Here is a 21,105-nt window from a genome sequence, read left to right as displayed (position 1 = left end):
TCAGATCAAAGGAATTCTTCATCTCGTAAAACCTAAAAAAATAAAAATTCAGAATAGAGGGAGAAGACTAGTTCTTTAGGGTCTGCTAGGGAAAGACCATTCAGATTCCATTCTCGAAAACTACACGAAAACAGAATATCTAACTCTAACAGAAATATATATTACCCTAAAAAGATTTGAACCTTCCCACACTTAGTTAGCTGTGGTGTCGAAATTGTGATTAACTTCATCTTCAACTTCCATTAGATTATCTATGTAATGTTTAACTCTGAGACCATTAACTTTAAATTCAATCCTATTTGAATTTATTAATTCTACTGTTCCGTACGGGAAAACTCTTTTGACTATGAATGGTCCAGACCATCTTGATTTCAATTTTCCAGGAAATAGCTTGAATCGTGAATTGAAAAGAAGAACTCTGTCTCCTTCTTTAAATTCTTTTGAACTTCTGATTCTTTTATCATGCTATTTCTTCGTTCTTTCCTTATAGATTAACGAATTTTTATATGCTTCATGTCTTAATTCTTCTAATTCGTTTAATTGACTTAATCGTAAACGTCCGGCTTCATGTAAATCAAGATTACATGTCTTCAAAGCCCAAAATGCTTTGTGCTCAATTTCTACTGGAAGATGACATGCTTTTCCGTAAATGAGTTTAAAAGGTGTGGTTCCAATTAGAGTTTTGTAGGCTGTTCTAAAAGCCCAGAGTGCATCCTCCAATTTCATGGACCATTCCTTCGGATTTGATCCTACGGTTTTCTCTAGAATACGTTTTAATGCTCGGTTGGTATTTTCAACTTGTCCACTTGTTTGTGGATGATAAGCGGTGGAGATTTTATGAGTTACTCCATATCTTTTGAGAACTTTCTCAAGTTGATTATTACAAAAATGAGTACCCCGATCACTTATTAAAGCTTTCGGTGTTCCGAACCTTGCAAAAAGATGTTTTAAGAAATTGACTACAACTCGTGCATCGTTAGTTGGGAGAGCTTGTGCTTCCGCCCATTTAGATACATAATCAATGGCAACGAGAATGTAAAGATTATTATGAGATTTTGGAAATGGACCCATAAAGTCAATACCCCAAATGTCAAATACTTCACATACTTGAATGACATTTTGTGGCATTTCATCACGTTGACTTATTTTTCCGGCCCTTTGACAAGCATCACAGGATTTGCAAAGAAGGTGTGCGTCTTTGAAAATTGTAGGCCAATAGAATCCAGCATCGTAAACTTTTCTTGCTGTGAGTTGAGGCCCATAATGCCCTCCTGTTGGTCCTGTGTGACAATGGTTTAAGATTTGACTGGCTTCATCCCCGAATACGCATCGGCGAATTATTCCATCGGGACAACTTTTAAACAAATGTGGATCTTCCCAGAAATAGTGTTTTATATCACTAAAGAATTTCTTTCATTTTTGGTACGACAACCCCTTTTCAAGGAATCCACATACTAAGTAGTTTGCATAGTCTGCAAACCATGAAATTTCATTATAATATATCTTTAATAGATATCCATCAGGAAAGTTATCTTGTATGGCCGACTCATTTAGAACTTCTAATTCAGGATTTTCAAGACGAGAAAGATAATTAGTGGCGAGATTTTCTGCTCCCTTTTTGTCTCGGATATCAATATCGAACTCTTGTAAGAGTAAGATCCAACGGATTAATCGTGGTTTAGCATCTTGTTTCGAAAATAGATATCTAAGAGCAGAATGGTCGGTATAGACCACCGTTTTAGCTAGAACGAGATATGAACGAAATTTGTCAAAAGCAAAGACAATGGCAAGGAGTTCTTTTTCTGTATTTGTGTAATTCGTTTGTACTCCTTGTAACGTCTTACTAGCGTAATAAATAGGTTGAAATCGTTTTTCAATCCTTTGTCCTAAAACGGCTCCCATTGCAAAATCACTTGCATCGCACATGAGTTCAAATGGTAGATTCCAATTTGGAGTTATCATAATCGGCGCATTAGTGAGTTTTTCTTTAAGAATATTAAAAGATTTGATAGATTCATCTGAAAAGATGAATGGAGCATCCTTTTCTAGGAGTTTATTCATAGGAGTGGCAATTTTAGAAAAATCTTTTATGAAACGTCGGTAAAAACCGGCATGCCCTAGAAAACTCCTAACTCCTCTAACATTGGTGGGATGTGGAAGTTTAGCAATTACATCTACTTTAGCTCTATCCACTTCAATTCCTTCCTTTGAAATTTTATGACCAAGAATGATGCCTTCTTTAACCATGAAATGGCATTTCTCCCAATTAAGTACTAGATTTGATTGCTCGCATCTAATAAGCATTCGTTCAAGATTAACTAGACATGATTCAAAAGTATCACCGAAGACTGAAAAGTCATCCATGAAAACTTCCATGCATTCTTCTATCATGTCATGAAAAATCGCCATCATGCACCTTTAAAAGGTTGCAGGGGCGTTGCAAAGTCCAAATGGCATGCGTTTGTATGAAAAAGTACCATAAGGGCACGTGAATGTGGTTTTCTCTTGGTCCTCGGGTGCTATTGGAATTTGAAAATATCCGAAAAAACTGTCAAGAAAACAATAGTAACTATTCTCGGCTAATCTTTCCAACATTTGATCAATGAAAGGTAAGGGAAAGTGATCTTTTCTGGTGGCGTCATTTAATTTTCTATAATCAATACAAACACGCCATCCCGTTACAGTCCTAGTAGGAATAAGCTCATTTTTTTCATTTGTGATGACAGTCATGCCACCCTTCTTAGGTACGCATTGAACTGGGCTTACCCATGGACTGTCAGAGATTGGATAAATTAAACCTGCATCTAGCAGTTTGATAATTTCTTTCTTAACAACATCTTGCATATTAGGATTTAGTCTTCGTTGGCGTTGCACATAGGTTTTATGGCCTTCTTCCATAAGGATTTTATGTGTGCAATACGAAGGACTTATGCCTTTAATTTCATGAATTTTCCATGCAATAGCTGGTTTATGAGCTTTTAGCACAGAAATGAGTTGAGATTTTTCATTTTTCGTAAGAGAAGATGATATTATTACAGGTAATTCAGATTCACCATGTAAATAAGCATATTCCAAATGATTTGGAAGTGGTTTTAACTCTAATGTCGGTGGTTCTTCAATCGATGATTTATATCGATATATGTCTTCTTCTTTTAGCATTTGAATTTCTTCTGTTGTTGGTTCATATCCATTAGCCATGAGTGCGGCTAACATTTCAGCTTCATCAATTGGTTCAGTTCCTTCTCCTAAAGAACATTCTCCTGTTCCTTGTAATTCTGGAAATTCTTCTAACAATTCTGCATGTGAATCTATAGTTTGAATATAATAACATGTATCATCTGCAGATTGCGGTTGTTGCATGGCTCTATCAACATAAAAGGTAACACTCTCGTCCTCTATACTTAGGGTCCGTTTCTTACCGAGCACGTCTATTATTGCTTTAGCTGTGTTTAAGAATGGTCTTCCTAATATGAGAGGAACTCGAGAAACTTCTTCCATATCTAGAATAACAAAATCTACTGGAAATACTAAAGTACCAACTTTAACTAGCATGTTCTCCATTATCCCTCTAGGATATTTTATTGATCGATCGGCTAGTTGTTTACTTATTCTTATTGGTTTCAATTCTCCAAGATCTAGTTTAGCGTATAGTGAATACGACATTAAATTTATACTAGCACCTAAGTCTGCCAATGCTTCTATTAAACTAAGACTACCCAGAAAACATGGAATTGTGAAACTTCCTGGATCTGATAATTTTTCTGGTATCTTATTCAACAACACTGCAGAACAATTAGCATTCATTGTAACAGTCGAGAGTTCTTCCATTTTCTTTCTATTTGTGATTAGATCTTTCAAGAATTTAGCATATCTTGGCATTCCTGATATCACATCAATGAAAGGAAGATTTACATTTATTTGTTTAAACATATCCAAGAATTTAGATTGCTCGGCTTCAAGTCTTTCTTTTCTTATTTTACTTGGGTAAGGAAGTGGTGGTTGATATGGTTTAACATAAGGTTTAGCCTTAACTGTGTTATCTTCATTAACCTTTTTAACTACCGGTTCTGTTTCCTTATTTTGCTCAGGTTGTGGTTCTTGTGGAGTAGGAATAGAGTCATCAGAAATTACAGGTATTTCAGGTGGTTTAAGTGTAATACCACTTCTTGTGGTAATAGCTTTAGCAGTTTTATTCCGGGGGTTAGCATTTGTATCGCTAGGTAGACTTCCCGGTTTTCTTTCACCTATCAACCTTGCTAGGTTGCTTACTTCTTGTTCCAAATTTTGAATAGAAGCTTGTTGATTTCTAAATGCTTGAGCATTTTGTTCATTAGTTTGTTTCTGAGATGTGAAAAATTGAGTTTGAGATTCAACTAGCTTCGACATCATGTCTTCTAAATTTGGCTTTTTATCATCGGTTTGTGGTGGTTTAATTGGAAAAATAGGTCTTTGCTGATTGTAAGTATTGTTGGATATTTGTTGATTGCTAGGACCTTGTTGATTGTTGTATGGAATATTTCGGTTATAATTCTGATTTTGATTGTAGATTGGTCTTGGCGGTTGATAATTATTCTGATAATTATTTCCAGGCCTTTGGTTTATATATGAAACATTCTCTCTTTGTTCCATTGTTTGTTCAATACTGAGACAATCTTTTGTCAAATGTGGTCCTCCACACTGCTCACAACTAATTTGTATTGAGTGAATATCCTTAGTCATCTTTTCCATTCGTCTCTCAACAGCATCTATCTTTGCAGAAATGGAATCAAAGTCATGGCTAGAATCGGCTCTAGCCGCTTTAGATGATCTAACAATGTCTTTTTCTTGGTGCCACTCATATGAGTGGGAAGCAGTGTTATCAATAATTTTGTAAGCTTCAGTTGCGGTTTTCTTCATAATGGAACCACCAGCTGCTATATCGATGTCTTTTCTTGTAGTGATGTCGCATCCTTGGTAGAATATTTGTACTATTTGATAAGTGTCTAAACCATGTTGCGGACATCCTCTCAACAACTTTCCAAATCTTGTCCATGCTTCATATAGAGTTTCATTTGGCTTCTGCGTGAACGTAACAATTTCTCCTTGAAGTCTCACGGCTTTAGATGCTGAAAAGAATTGTTTAAGAAATTTTTCAACTAAAACGTCCCATGTATCAATCGCCCCTTCAGGTAACGATTCTAACCAATCTTTGGCTTCTCCCTTTAAAGTCCAGGGAAATAACATGAGATAGATCTGTTCATCCTCTACTTCTAGGATTTTAAATAGAGTACAAATCCTATTAAAGGTTAGAAGATGTTTGTTTGGATCTTCCTTCGGCGCACCACTAAATTGGCATTGATTAGTTACCATGTGTAGGATTTGTCCTTTGATTTCATAATCCAGCGCATTAATGTCTGGTTGAGTAATTGCATGACCTTGGCCAGTGCGTTTAGCTCTCATTCGGTCTTCCATACTTAGAGGTTCCAGATTTTCCATGATTGAATTTATTGAATCTGAATCACTAAGGGATTCTGACTTAATGATTTCTTCCTCGACAATCTTTGGATGAGTGATTTGTGGTTCAGAAGGAATGATTAGTGGTTCAGGATCTCTGAATTGTCCCTGAATATCCTCCGGATTCTCAATTGTGAGGTCGGGTTCAAAAAATGGATTATCGGAAATTTGAATTGGAGTACTTGGTCGACTGGATGACGATTCTAAAGAAAAATCAACGGCGATAATATTGGCTAGATGTCTTGATCGAGTTACAGGTGGTGAACGTATAAAAGGTGGTGAATGTTTTGCTCAGTGCATTCACTGAATATCCTATTAGTTATAAAAGATAAAAATTATATAAGTTATCAAATTAATAGACTTTTTTTATTTTCCCACGTTTCGAATAGCCAATAGATGCAGCAGGTAGCTAGGACCCTTTAAATCGAAAGCCCATAACTCGCCACTAACAAATCCAACTATTACTACGAACCAGAAAATTTTGGATGTCTATCAATTTAACCGATTAAAATAATTTTTCGTTTTGAAATTTTAGAGAAGAAATAGAAAAATATATGCCCTAAAAACTAGAGCGTCGAGAAATAAGAAAGAAAAAGAGCGCGTCGAAAAACGTCGAAAAATAAAAGGTCAAAAAATAATAAAAAGAACGTAGCGCGTTGAAACTTAAAAGTCTAAAAACTAAGAATTAAAAGTTACGTCTAAAGGTATTAAAGCTTAAAAGAAATACTATATTCAAAACGGCAATAACTTAAAAAGTACTAAAATTTATTAAATATTTAAGCGATAAGCGATGTCGTAAAATTCTAGAGTATCTAAATCTTAGTCTAAAGAAAAAGTACTTAAGGGATTTTACGGCAAAGCCTAAAAATTCTAGAAATAAAAATAAACTACGTCAAATACTAAATTTAAAACTAAGTACGAACGAAAAAAAATACAAATATTACGAATAAACGATTAAAATATACAATTCATAAAAAGATATAAAAAGTGATAAAATTACAATTTTATAAAAATATTATTTTTATATTATTATTTTATAAAAGTATTAAGTTTATATATTTATTAAAACTAATTATAACTTAAAATACAAAACTAATTAAAACTTAAATTAACTAATATTAAATTAAACCCTAACTATAATTAATTAATAATAATAATAATTAAACAAACCCTAATCCGTACAGCTAAGGTTCAGGACCTGTCAGACACGACCATGCGGTCGCATGGCTTTATAAATGAACCTTCATGCAATCGCATGAGGGTCAGGTTCAGTTCACATGCAGGTTCAAAATCTGTAGGTTCAACGTTTTATTATTATTATTATAATTTTTTTTTTACTTTTTTACTTTGATTTTTTACAAAATTTAAAATAAGTAATTAATATACACTTATATTTTTAAGATCTAAAAAAAAAATACTTTTATACTTTATAAAATATATATTTTCATTTTACTCTTTTTTTATGTTTTAAATTTTTATTTTTAATATTTAAAACGTATTTTTATGACAATAAATTAAAACTAAAATATATATATATTTTTTTATATATAGCGTTTCGCTTCCGGCGTTTAAGAGTCTCCGGCAGCGGCGCCAAAAATACTTGATGTGCGTAGAGGTGTATACGAAATAGTTATATTTTTATTACGAAATACTATTAAATACGATACAATTTTACACGAGTTATTTATTTATTTAAAGAGTGGATATACCTAAACCTTACTACAACACTTATAGGAAGTGTACCTAATCGTACAGTAGTGTAGTTTTTAGTAAGTCCGGTTCATTCCACAGGGAGCTAGCCAAGTTTAACGCTATATTTTTAAAACTATATTTGTAAATATATAAATATATAAGTAGTATTATTATTATAAAAGGGGGTTTTTACCGTTTAATGACCGGTTTGTCGATTTTAAAACTTTAGTTGCAGTTAAAACCTAATGTAAAATATTAAAAGTAAATATAACTTAATTTAAAGCGTAAAGTAAATAACGATAAATTAAAGTGCGATAAATAAAATGACGATAAATAAAATTGCGATAATTAAAAAGTATGATAATTAAAAATGCAATAAATAAAATGACAGTAAATAAAAGTGCGATAAAATATGAAATAAAGGAATTATGCTTATTTAAACTTCCATAATCATGATGTTTGACATGTTGATTTTAGTTTATTACCATGGGTTAATTGTCCTTTATCCTGGATTATTCAATATGTCCATTTGGTTTTTATCCATAATAGTCCATCAGTCATAAATACAAAGTGCGAGTGTCCTCGTCAAATTATCCTTATATCCGAAGTCAAATATTCCAACTAATTGGGGACTTAAACTGTAATAAGGTTTTAATACTTTATTATCAATTACACCAAGTATCCTTGCATGTAATCCACCCCTATTTTAATGAGTCCATTAACTATTAATCCATTCCCGTGTCTGGTTAAATGAACGATTATTAGTACTTATAAATATCCCGCCCATCGTGTCCGATCGAGTGTATATAGTTATTTATAGGTACGTCCAATTGTAAATCTTTATATTAAATTAACGAAGTATCATTCAATTAAACAAATATAAAGCTCATTAATAGCCCATAGTCTAATTTCCACAAGTGTCGTTCTTTTGTCCAAACTCCAATTATGGTACAAAGCCCAATTACCCCGTCTTTAATATTTTAGCCCAACATCACGATTACTTTAATTTAAATAAGCATAATAATAACTTAGCTACGAGACATTAATTTAAAAAGGTTGAACATAACTTACAATGATTAATAATAGCGTAGCGTTACACAGACAAAATTTTGACTTACACACTTACAATATTCGCTAACATACCCTTATTATTATTAATCTTAAATTAAAATTAAAATTATAAATTATATATATATATATATATATATATATATATATATATATATATATATATATCGTGAGAGATAGAGAGGATAAAAAAAAGATGTGTGAATTTCGGCCAAAACACGCGAACTTTATTGGACCTGACCTCACTGTTGCTGCCATGCGATCGCATGGGTTTATAACTGCCAGGCCATGCGATCGCATGGCCCCATGGGACAGCTCACATTTGCTTGTTTTCTTGTTGCCGACGGTTTTAATATATAATATAATATATATATAATTTTAAGAATTAATTATATATTATATTATATTCATGTGCATAGTTGACTTGTAATTTTTAGTCCGTTGCGTCGCGCGTTGAGAGTTGACTCTGGTCCCGGTTCTGGATTTTCGAACGTCCTTACGTACAATTTAATATCTTGTACTTTGCGTTTTGCGGCTCGTACTCTTGTAATTTTTAGACGTTTCTCATCAATAGATTGAACCACTTTTGATTGTACTTTATACTTTTGAGCTTTTTGGTCGTTTGCGTCTTCAATTCGTCGAATCTGTCTTTTGTCTTCACCTTTTATTATTTAAACGAATATCACTTTTAATAGAACAATTGCAACTAAAAATTTGTCTTTCTTGAGGGATAATGCTATGAAATATATGTTCATTTTTAGCATTATCAGTTTTACCGTTTAATGACCGGTTTGATGATTTTATGTCTTAAGTCACAATTAAAACCTAATGTAAAATATTAAAAATAAATATAACTTACTTTAAGGCGTAAAGTAAATAACGATAATTAAAAGTACGATAAATAAAATGACGATAAATAAAATTGCGATAATTAAAAAGTACGATAATTAAAAGTACGATAAATAAAATGACAGTAAATAAAAGTGCGATGAGATATAAAATAAAGAAATTATGCTTATTTAAACTTTCGTAATCATGATGTTTGACGTGTTGATTTTAATTTATTACCATGGGTTAATTGTCCTTTGTCCTGGATTATTCGATATGTCCATCTGGTTTTTGTTCATAACAGTCCATCAGTCATAAATATAAAGTGCGAGTGTCCTCGTCAAATTATCCTTATATCCGAAGTCAAATATTCCAACTAATTAGGGACTTAAACTGTAATAAGGTTTAATAGATTGTTAATGATTACACCAGGTTATCGACTGTGTGCAATCCAAGGTTTTAATACTTTATTATCAATTACACCAAGTGTCCTTGTATGTAATCCACCCCTGTTTTAATGAGTCCATTGACTATTAATCCATCCCCGTGTCCGGTTAAATGAACGATTATTAGTATTTATAAATATCCCGCCCATCGTGTCCGATCGAGTGTATATGGTTATTTATAGATACGTCAAATTGTAAATCTCTATATTAAATTAACGAACTATCATTCAATTAAACAAATATAAAGCCCATTAATAGTCCATAGTCCAATTTTCACAAGTGTCGGTCTTTTGTCCAAACCCCAATTATGGTACAAAGTCCAATTACCTCGTCTTTAATATTTAGTCCAACATCATGATTACTTCGATTTAAATAAGCATAATAATAACTTAGCTACGAGACATTAATTTAAAAAGGTTGAACATAACTTACAATGAGTATTAATAGCGTAGCGTTACACGGACAGAATTTTGACTTACAAACTAACAACATTCGCTACCATAACCTTATTATTATTAAACTTTAATATTAAAATTATAATTAAAACATAAATATAATATATATTGAGAGAGTAAGATATAAAAAAAGATGTGTATCATTCGTCCGAAAAATGCTTCAATTTATAGATGTGGCCATGTACAGTCCTCCATGCGATCGCATGGATTTAAAGCATCCAGGCCATGCGGTCACATGGCCTCCTTTTCCTGGTCACATATGATTCCAAAACGTGGGCTGCGCGTATTTATTTAATATATAATATAATATATATAATTTTATATAATTAATTATATATTATATTTTATTCTTGTGCATTGTTGACTTGTAATTTTAGGTCCGCTGCGTCGCGCGTTGTTAGTTGGCTGATGTCCCGGTTCCGGATTTTCGAACGTCCTTTCGTACGATTTAATATCTTGTACTTTGCGTTTTGCAGCTCGTATTCTTGTAACTTTTAGACGTTTCTCATCAATAATTTGAACCACTTTGATTGTACTTTGTACTTTTGAGCTTTTTGGTCGTTTGCATCTTCAAATCGTCGAATCTGTCTTTTGTCTTCACCTTTTATTATTTAAACGAATATCACTTGTAAATAGAACAATTGCAACTAAAAGCTTGTCTTTCTTGAAGGATAATGCTATGAAATATATGTTCGTTTTTAGCATTATCAAATATTCCCACACTTGAGCATTGCTTGTCCTCAAGCAATATAGAACTTGAATATAACTTTATTAGAATCACTTCTTTATTCTTCATAATTTGTACATCAGTAATTTTAATACGGCGGTATGAACAATGGTAGTAACGATGTGGTTTACAGTCCCACATGACTATAAAAATTTTGATCCTTTAGGAAATTGGATCTTTATGAAAACATTTGATCTTTTGAAAATTTAATCTAGCTTTTACCCTAGATAAGTTCTCCGGAATAACCCTTCACCGGTGTTTGCAAATTGTTTTTGTGGGTTTTGTGGGTTTTAGATTTGAAAATTTTAGCTCAAAACTTATGGTTTTGTGTCACCCACTTGCTAACCCTGTATTGGGAAAGCAACACATCCAGTATACTTGCTCCTTATATTACCTTTCGGTAAACTACTGTCCGGTTGTAAAGGAAAGCGTTGAACAAGCAACTGTTAAGGCAATGTCCCGTGACATGCTTTTGATTATGGTCTATATCGTGTCGGATGCAATTACTATTCTTTGTAGGAGCAATAGTAAAGATCACCCTATAGTTTTTTGGTCTGGCACAAGGTCCTGTCTCCGACCATGCTATGCAACCACCGTTCTTACGGTTGACACCCGAATTGGTTCAGGTGACCTAATGAATTCTGGTGAATTCTTAGGATTTTACGTTCAATGGTAATGAACGCATTGAAAATGGGTTTTTAGAAAACAAATTGGTTTGTAATTTGATCAAAATATTTTCTCGTTCAAGCTCGAGTTTAGATATCATCGAATTCCATGAGTTTGAATTCTCAATCTTTAAGGTCAATCTCAAGGATTGAGTAATAACAGGCTTAAAAGCTGATTTTTTGATCTTTAAGGAGATTATCCTTTAAGGGGAATTGATTCATTAGTCTTATAAGCTAATTTGCACGGTGCCCTCCCATTGTACGAGATAGATCCTCTCATGGTTAGGATAAGTCTGACCACTTGGCGACCCTATTTGATGCTGAGGTCCGTGGATTTCCAGCTGATTTTCGAGAAAACTTTTCAAGGTTTTTCGTAGACTCGACAACTGGCCTGGACGACAACTTCCTGACCCAAATCAAGAAGCGCGTGTCTTTTTCTCGGAAGACTTTACTTCCTTTTAAATTCTATTAAAATAAACTGGGTAAAACTGATTAATATCGTTCAAAACAAAAGTATCTTCAATTATTTGTACAAAAATATGTAATATATGTTCTAAATAACTTGGTAAATTTTTCCCACACTTGGCTTTTATTTTTCTTTCTTTGCCTTTTTATTCTCCTCTATTCCATTTTAAATGAATTCTAACATTTTGAGTTGTTTCTCAATTTATGTCCTTTACGAGGTAACAATAATTTCGGTGTTAACACCTAGTTTTATCGTTCATAAATATGTATAAACATGATTTTGAATTCATTTATTTGAAATTTTTTTAAAAATTTTGCTAGAATTGGGTAGTCAGTATATAAGACTAGGGTTGTTCTTTATTATCAGAGACCACTAGATTCTAATACAACTACTGCGTTACTAGTATTTTTAATGGTAACCAAGTGTTTAAATTAAAATTTTTTAAAAATCTGAAAGAATTTAACCCCTCACACTTAAGATCTTGCAATGCCCTCATTTGCAAGAAATCAGTAACAATTTAAATTATTGAGGGTGATTAGCATAGAAAAATGATTAAATTTTACCAAAGTTTCCAAACATATTGTTGTTTATGTTGAATGATAAATGGTGCACATCATTTGTTCATTCCGTCTGTTGTTACATCACACTTGTTTTTTCATTTTGTCGTCAAAATTAATAGCTTTTGCTGAACTTAGTGTCAGTCTTTGAAAATGCGCTGTTTTACCCTGTTGTGTACATGATATAAAATACATACAATACAATATAAACATGCATGGTAATTTGAAATGAGACTTAATATCCCACTTTCAAATTACAAAAATGAAATATTAGTACAAAATAATAAAAATATTAAACATTACATTAAAGTATCAAAATGTTAAATGTTTAGCATAAATAAAAATAATAAAAGAGAAGACATCACCAATGGAACACTATTGATTTGGATAGGGGTTCCAGTTCATATTGTCGTTCGGGTTCCATGGTTGGTGATAGGTGTTCTGGTATGCTTGATGGTGTCGTACAAGTCATAGGGTGGTCGCATATCGGGCTGATGTGGAGGATAAAAAGCAGGTCGGGTCGGGATGTAGTTATTTGGTACCTGATATGATAGCTGGCCCATGATTTGGTGCTGATGAACTTGCCAGCTATCGTGTTGGCGTCGCCTGGAAGTCTCATACTCATTCGTGGCTTACCACTGCTCATACCGATGATGCCTATCCTCATTAGTCATTTCTACCTCATCTATACGCTGGAAAACGTCAGTAGCACTATCCCTAATGACATCCCTAATGTCATTCGCCTCCTCCATCTCATCATCTGAACCCCTCTCTACCTGTGGATGGCGGCCCTGATATTGTACTGCCTGATTGCGTCTTCTAGTCAATACCTTTGCACCTTGATAGACTTGCAAACCTAAAGTCTCATCCTGTTCCCTACATACCATCATCAGATCCCCTTGATCCCTATCTACACCTAAGTACTCTCCAATGAGAGTAACAAAAAAACCTCCGCCTATTATTCCCCCTTCCTGTATTCCTTCCACCATTTTAGACAGATAAAAACCAACACAGTAGGGGATATTAACAAAGCTTCTAGTGTTTCGAATACACTTAAGGTAAAATAAATCGTGTAAGGTCATTTTTTCCTTGTTGTTACCTCTTTGTGTAATCTAGTTTGCTAAGAATCTATGTATTATACGAAGCTCGGCTTTATTAATATCTAAATAGGAGTGTCTTCCCCCCGCGTAAACACATTAAAATTTGACATACGCCTCCAGATGGTGTTGGCATCAAAATTCCTATCTACCCGCTCACCATGATAAATCAAATTTGTAAAATCAGGTGATAGTAATTCAGCGGGAGTGTAAATCTATAAAGCCCTGGCCATGTCCAGCATAGACATCCTGTACATCCTACGGCCAAGTAAAAATCTAAGAAAACTCTTATCATCTATCCTATCTACATCTTTATTAAAAGCTATAGTACCCATTAGCTCAACACACCACTCTTTATATACAGGCCTACGAGTGGTAAATAAACATTCCCAATCAGTAAAAGAAGAGCTACCATACCTTTGGATTAGATGCTGCCTAACTGGGTTAGCTAGGTGGACCCTTTTCAAAGGCTCCCAATCTATTACCCTTAGAACTTCTACATTTTTAGTCCAAAGCTTAAATTTGTTACTTTGGTACGTCGGGTAATCTTTCCAACTTTTATCAATCCTTAAATTGGGATGCAACTGTTCTTCATGAATTGTTGGGTGTTCTATTATATGGTGAACATGAAATACAACGTAGGCAATAAAAAATTGTGGGTCTGGTTCAAAGTATGGTACGTGTTGATCATAATGTTGTTGTTGTTCAGGTTGGTGTTCCGGTTCGTGATATTGCATCTCTGGCTGTGGTTCCGGAGCAGGTTGCCTAGATGATGATGATGCACCATCAGTATCAGTATTTTTCTGCAAAACACATTAAACACAAAATTTGTGCATCCATATATGCATTAGTGTTAGCAAAATAACAAATTAAAATAATTACAATAACATGTTTAATCCATATTAAACTTATACTCATTTTCATATTTTTATTAATTCTACACTTTTTCAAATAAACATATATAAAAATGTTTACAAAGTTCATAAGCATTCAACTCAAATAACATGTCAAAATAATCATTACTAGTAATTAAACAAGTTTCAAATGGCATTTATATCAAATTAATCAAGTTCATGAATTTTAGACTTAAAAAGTCCACTTTAATTCTCAAAAATCATGTTTAGGATCAATGTTTGGATCATTTAGCTACCTAAACATGTTACACTACTTAATTTAGCAATAATTCATGACAAAAATCGGCCATAACCTGTTTATATCAAAAAGCCCCAAATTGCTCAAGAACATAAACCCTAGATTATTAAAAAATTTGAAGTTTTTTGCTTCAATCATGTTAAATAGCATCAATCTAGGTTATACATGCATAATATACTAACAATTTAACTCTAATTACACTAGAAATTAACAAAATCAAATTAGGTAAAATTTAGCTCAAGAACACTAAAATTCAAATTTAAAGAGTTTTAGGGGTGAAATTTTTACCTTTCTGCTTCCCCATCTGAGAAAAGACATGATTATAGCAGATTATTGCAAGAAATTTGGTGAATTTTGATGAAAAAATGATGATTTTTGAGAGTGTTTTGGAGTGTGTTCGTGTATGTGTATGTGTGTAAAGTGAGAAGGCAGAACAAGCGACTGCCTTTTGTTCCTGCCCAGCTATCCAGTGCCATGCGATCGCATGGCTTTACAGGGTAAACCCCATGCGATCGCATGGGGTCCAATATATATATATATATATATATATATATTTTTTATAAAAACCTTATACTTATAAAAACAAATAATAAAATTAATTTTAAAAATTTGTTTCTTTTAAGAGTGAGGGCATTTCGGATCGTTCTCCTAGTTCGTCTCTCGACAATATTTTAAAATTTGTCATTTTTAAGCTTTGTTTCAAAAGCAAAGATTTTTGGGTTTTTAAATGTTTTTGGCATACTTTAAATCAAATAAGATTAAAAATAATGATAACAAAATTTCTCGTCCCTCCCTTGGGTAAAGCAATTTCGGTTCAACGACCTAGTCTTCAACTCACGACGAATTTTTAGAAATCACATTTTTAATTTAATGAAATAAAGTAAATTTTTGTTTTTAAATTCACATCAAACTTAAATTTAAAATGCATAAAATTAAAAATTCATATAAATAATATTTTTATATGCTAATTTTACAAACTTATATTGAAAATATTAATTTTTAAATATTTAAAAACTTAAATATATTGATTTTTTAAAAAATTTACAATATAAATTTTATATTTATATATTAATTAAAAAAAACAAGGTAAAAATAAAATTAAAAATCTTTTTGGTCTTTTATCCTACTTTAATCAATCAAATATTATCAAAAATATACGCCCCTCTTTTGGTTAAAGTAATTTCGGCTATTTTACCAGGTTTTACTCCTGATGAATTTCTGAAATATTTTGAATTGATTGATTAAAGATATTTATACCTTAAGAATAAACGGTAAATTTTGCAGTGATGTAATAAATTTTTGTATGATATCAATAATTTCGGTTTCGCATACCTAATTTTATTGAATATCAAGTTAATACTTTATAGCGAACGATTCAATGTTTATTATCAAAAGGTTAAAAGCAATAAAAATAAAAAAAAATAAAACTGTACATACTTACCTGTGAGATAGAATTCTCAGAGACCTGCTTTAGTCGACTCATAGGAGAGTCGTGTAATTTGGTTCTTTATAGCTACGTAAGCGTAACCTCAATTCTTCAATAACTTTTCTTCTAAACATATGAACGGTCCTTCTCTGCATAGAGTAATAAATTCGGTATTTGAATATGTTTGATTGTTTGAACATTTACCTTTGTGTGACCATTTTCCGCATTTATGACATCTTTCAAGGTGTCGTGCTCTTCTTTTTGTTGCGGATTTTGATTTTCCTTTACCAAAATGTGTCTTATGATGATCTTTCCTGTGTTCTTTCCTTACTTCGTCCATTTTGCCTCTTATGAAGGATACCAGTTCACTCAGAAGTGTGTCATTATTACGTTTAGTAATCATAGTGTGTAGCATTAGCCATGGTTCAGATCAAAGGAATTCTTCATCTTGTAAAACCTAAAAGAAATAAAAATTCAGAAGGGAGTGGGAAGACTAGTTCTTTAGGGTCTGCTAGGGAAAGACCATTCGAATTCCATTTTCAGAAACTACACGAAAACAGAATATCTAACTCTAACAGAAATACTTATTATCCTTAAAAAGACTTGATTCTTCCTACACTTAGTTAGATGTGGTGTCGAAATTGTGATTAACTTCATCTTCAACTTCCATTGGATTATCTATGTAATGTTTAACTCTGTGACCATTAACCTTAAATTCAACCCCATTTGAATTTATTAATTCTACTGTTCCGTACGAGAAAACTCTTTTGACTATGAATGGTCCAGACCATCTTGATTTCAATTTTCCAGGAAATAGCTTGAATCGTGAATTGAAAAGAAGAACTCGGTCTCCTTTCTTAAATTCTTTTGAACTTGTCCACTTGTTTGTGGATGATAACCGGTTGAGATTTTATGAGTTACTCCATATCTTTTGAGAACTTTTTCAAGTTGATTATTACAAAAATGAGTACCCCGATCACTTATTAAAGTTTTCGGTGTTCCGAACCTAGCAAAAAGACGTTTTAAGAAATTGAATACAACTCGTGCATCGTTAGTTGGGAGAGCTTGTGCTTCCACCCATTTAGATACATAATCAATGGCAACGAGAATATAGAGATTATTATGAGATTTTGGAAATGGACCCATAAAGTCAATACCCCAAATGTCAAACACTTCACATACTTGAATGACATTTTGTGGCATTTCATCACGTTGACTTATTTTTTTGGCCCTTTGACAAGCATCACATGATTTACAAAGAAGGTGCGCGTCTTTGAAAATTGTAGGCCAATAGAATCCAACATCGTAAACTTTTCTTGCTGTGAGTTGAGGCCCATAATGCCCTCCTGCTGGTCCTATGTAACAATGGTTTAAGATTTGACTAGCTTCATCCCCGAATACACATCGGCGGATTATTCCATCGGGATAACTTTTAAACAAATGCGGATCTTCTCAAAAATAGTGTTTTATATCACTAAAGAATTTCTTTCGTTTTTGGTACGATAACCCTTTTTCAAGGAATCTACATACTAAGTAGTTTGCATAGTCTGCAAACTATGGAATTTCATTATAATCTATCTTCAATAGATATTCATCAGGAAAGTTATCTTGTATGGTCGATTCATTTAGAACTTCTAATTTGGGATTTTCAAGACAAGAAAAATGATCAGCGGCGAGATTTTCTGCTCCCTTTTTGTCTCGGATTTCAATATCGAACTCTTGTAAGAGTAAGATCCAACGTATTAATCGTGGTTTAGTATCTTGTTTTAAAAATAGGTATCTAAGAGCAAAATGGTCGGTATAAACCACCGTTTTAGCTAGAACGAGATATGAACGAAATTTGTCAAAAGCAAAGACAATAGCAAGGAGTTCTTTTTCAGTAGTTATATAATTCGTTTGTGCTCCCTGTAACGTCTTACTAGCGTAATAGATAGGTTGAAATTGTTTTTCAAATCTTTGTCCTAAAACGGCTCCCATTGCAAAATCACTTGCATCGCACATGAGTTCAAATGGTAGATTCCAATTTGGAGTTATCATGATCGGCGCATTAATGAGTTTTTCTTTAAGAATATTAAAAGATTTGATGCATTCATCTGAAAAGATGAATGGAGCATCTTTTTCTAGGAGTTTATTCATAGGAGTGGCAATTTTAGAAAAAAAAAATTATGAAACGTCGGTAAAAACCGGTATGCCCTAGAAAACTCCTAACTCCTCTAACATTGGTGGGATGTGGAAGTTTAGTAATTACATCTACTTTAGCTCTATCCACTTCAATTCTTTCCTTTGAAATTTTATGACCAAGAACGATGCCTTCTTTAACCATGAAATGGCATTTCTCCCAATTAAGAACTAGATTCGATTGTTCGCATCTAATAAGCATTCGTTCAAGATTAACTAGACATGTTTCAAAAGTATCACCGAAGACTGAAAAGTCATCCATGAAAACTTCCATGCATTCTTCTATCATGTCGTGAAAAATCGCCATCATGCACCTTTGAAAGGTTACAGGGGCGTTGCAAAGTCCAAATGGCATGCGTTTGTAAGCAAAAGTACCATAAGGGCACGTGAATGTGGTTTTCTCTTGGTCCTTGGGTGCTATTGGAATTTGAAAGTATCCGAAAAAACCGTCAAGAAAACAATAGTAACTATTTTCGGCTAACCTTTCCAACATTTGATCAATGAAAGGTAAGGGAAAGTGATCTTTTCTGGTGACGTCATTTAATTTTTTATAATCAATACAGACATGCCATCCTGTTACAGTCCTAGTAGGAATAAGCTCATTTTTTTCATTTGTGATGACAGTCATGCCACCCTTCCTACGTACACATTGAACTGGGCTTACCCATGGACAATCAGAGATTGGATAAATTAAACCCGCAGCTAGCAGTTTAATAATATCTTTCTTAATAACATCTTGCATATTAGGATTTAATCTTCATTGGAGTTGCACATACGTTTTATGACCTTCTTCCATAAGGATTTTATGTGAGCAATACGAAGGACTTATTCCTTTAATGTCATGAATCTTCCATGCAATAGCTGGTTTATGAGCTTTTAGCACAGAAATGAGTTGAGATTTTTCAATTTTCATAAGAGAAGACGATATTATTACAGGTAATTCAGATTCACCATGTAAATAAGTGTATTCCAAATGGTTTAGAAGTGGCTTTAACTCTAATGTCAGTGGTTCTTCTATCGATGATTTGTATCGATATTTGTCTTCATCTTTTAGCATTTGAAGTTCTTCTGTTGTTGGTTCATATTCATTAGCCATGAGTGCAGCTAACATTTCAGCTTCATCAATTGATTCAGTTCCTTCTCCTAAAGAACATTCTCATGTTCCTTGTAATTCTGGAAATTCTTCTAACAATTCTGCATGTGAATCTATAGTTTGAATATAATAACATGTATCATCTGCAGATTGCGGTTGTTGCATGGCTCTATCAACTGAAAAGGTAACACTCTCGTCCTCTATACTTAGGGTCAGTTTTTTACCGAACACGTCTATTATTACTTTAGCCGTGTTTAAGAATGGTCTTCCTAATATGAGAGGAACTCGAGAATCTTCTTCCATGTCCAGAATAACAAAATCTACTGGAAATACTAAAGTACCAACTTTAACTAGCATGTTCTCCATTATCCCTCTAGGATACTTTACTGATGGATCGGCTAGTTGTATGCTTATTCGTGTTGGTTTCAATTCCCCGAGGTCTAGTTTAGCGTATAGTGAATACGACATTAAATTTATACTAGCTCCTAAATCTGTCAATGCTTCTATTGAACTAAGACTACCCAGAAAACATAGAATTGTGAAACTTCCTGGATCAGAGAGTTTTTCTGGTATCTTATTCAACAACACTGCAGAGCAATTAGCATTCATTGTAACAGCAGAGAGTTCTTCCATTTTCTTTCTATTTGTGATTAGATCTTTCAGGAATTTGGCATATCTTGGCATTCCTGATATCACATCAATGAAAGGAAGATTGACATTTATTTGTTTAAACATATCCAAGAATTTAGATTGCTCGGCTTCAAGTCTTTCTTTTCTCATTTTACTCGGATAAGGAAGCGGTGGTTGGTATGGTTTAACATAAGGCTTTGCCTTAACTGTATTCTCTTCATTAACCTTTTCAACTACCGGTTCTATTTCCTTATCTTGCTCAGGCTGTGGTGCCTGTGTAGTAGGAGTAGAGTCATCAGAAACTACAGGTATTTCAGGTGGTTTAAGTGTAATACCACTTCTTGTGGTAATAGCTTTAGCTGTTTCATTCCGGGGGTTAGCATTTGTATCGCTAGGTAGACTTCCCGGTTTTCTTTCACCTATCAATCTTGGTAGGTTGCTTACTTCTTGTTCTAGATTCTGAATAGAAGCTTGTTGATTTTTAAATGCTTGAGCATTTTGTTCATTCGTTTATTTCTGAGATGTGAAAAATTGAGTTTGAGATTCAACTAGCTTCGACATCATATCTTCTAAATTTGGCTTTTTATCTTCGATTTGTGGCAGTTTATTTAGAAAAATAGGTCTTTTCTAGTTGTAAGTATTATTAGATACTTGTTGATTGCTAGGACCTTGTTGGTTGTTGTATGAAACATTTCGGTTATAATTCTGGTTTTGATTGTAGTTTGGTTTTGGCGGTTGATAATTATTCTGATAATTATTTCTAGGCCTTTGATTCATGTATGAAACATTCTCTCTTTGTACCATTGTTTGTTCAATACTGAGACAATCTTTTGTCAAATGTGGTCCTCCACACTGCTCACAACTAATTAGTATTGCGTGAATATCTTTAGTCATCTTTTCCATTCGTCTCTCGAAAGCATCTATCTTTGCGGACATGGAATCAAAGTCATGGCTAGAATCGGCTCTAGCCGCTTTAGATGATCTAACGATATCTTTTTCTTGATGCCACTCATGTGAGTGGGAAGCAGTGTTATCTATAATTTTATAAGCTTCGGTTGCGGTTTTCTTCATAATGGAACCACCAGCTGCTATGTCGATGTCTTTTCGTGTAGTAATGTCGCATCCTTGGTAG

This window comes from Rutidosis leptorrhynchoides, chromosome 5 (genome assembly GCF_046630445.1).
Source record: "Rutidosis leptorrhynchoides isolate AG116_Rl617_1_P2 chromosome 5, CSIRO_AGI_Rlap_v1, whole genome shotgun sequence".
In the NCBI taxonomy this organism is placed as follows: domain Eukaryota; kingdom Viridiplantae; phylum Streptophyta; class Magnoliopsida; order Asterales; family Asteraceae; genus Rutidosis; species Rutidosis leptorrhynchoides.
Note: the sequence above shows the minus strand (reverse complement) of the source record.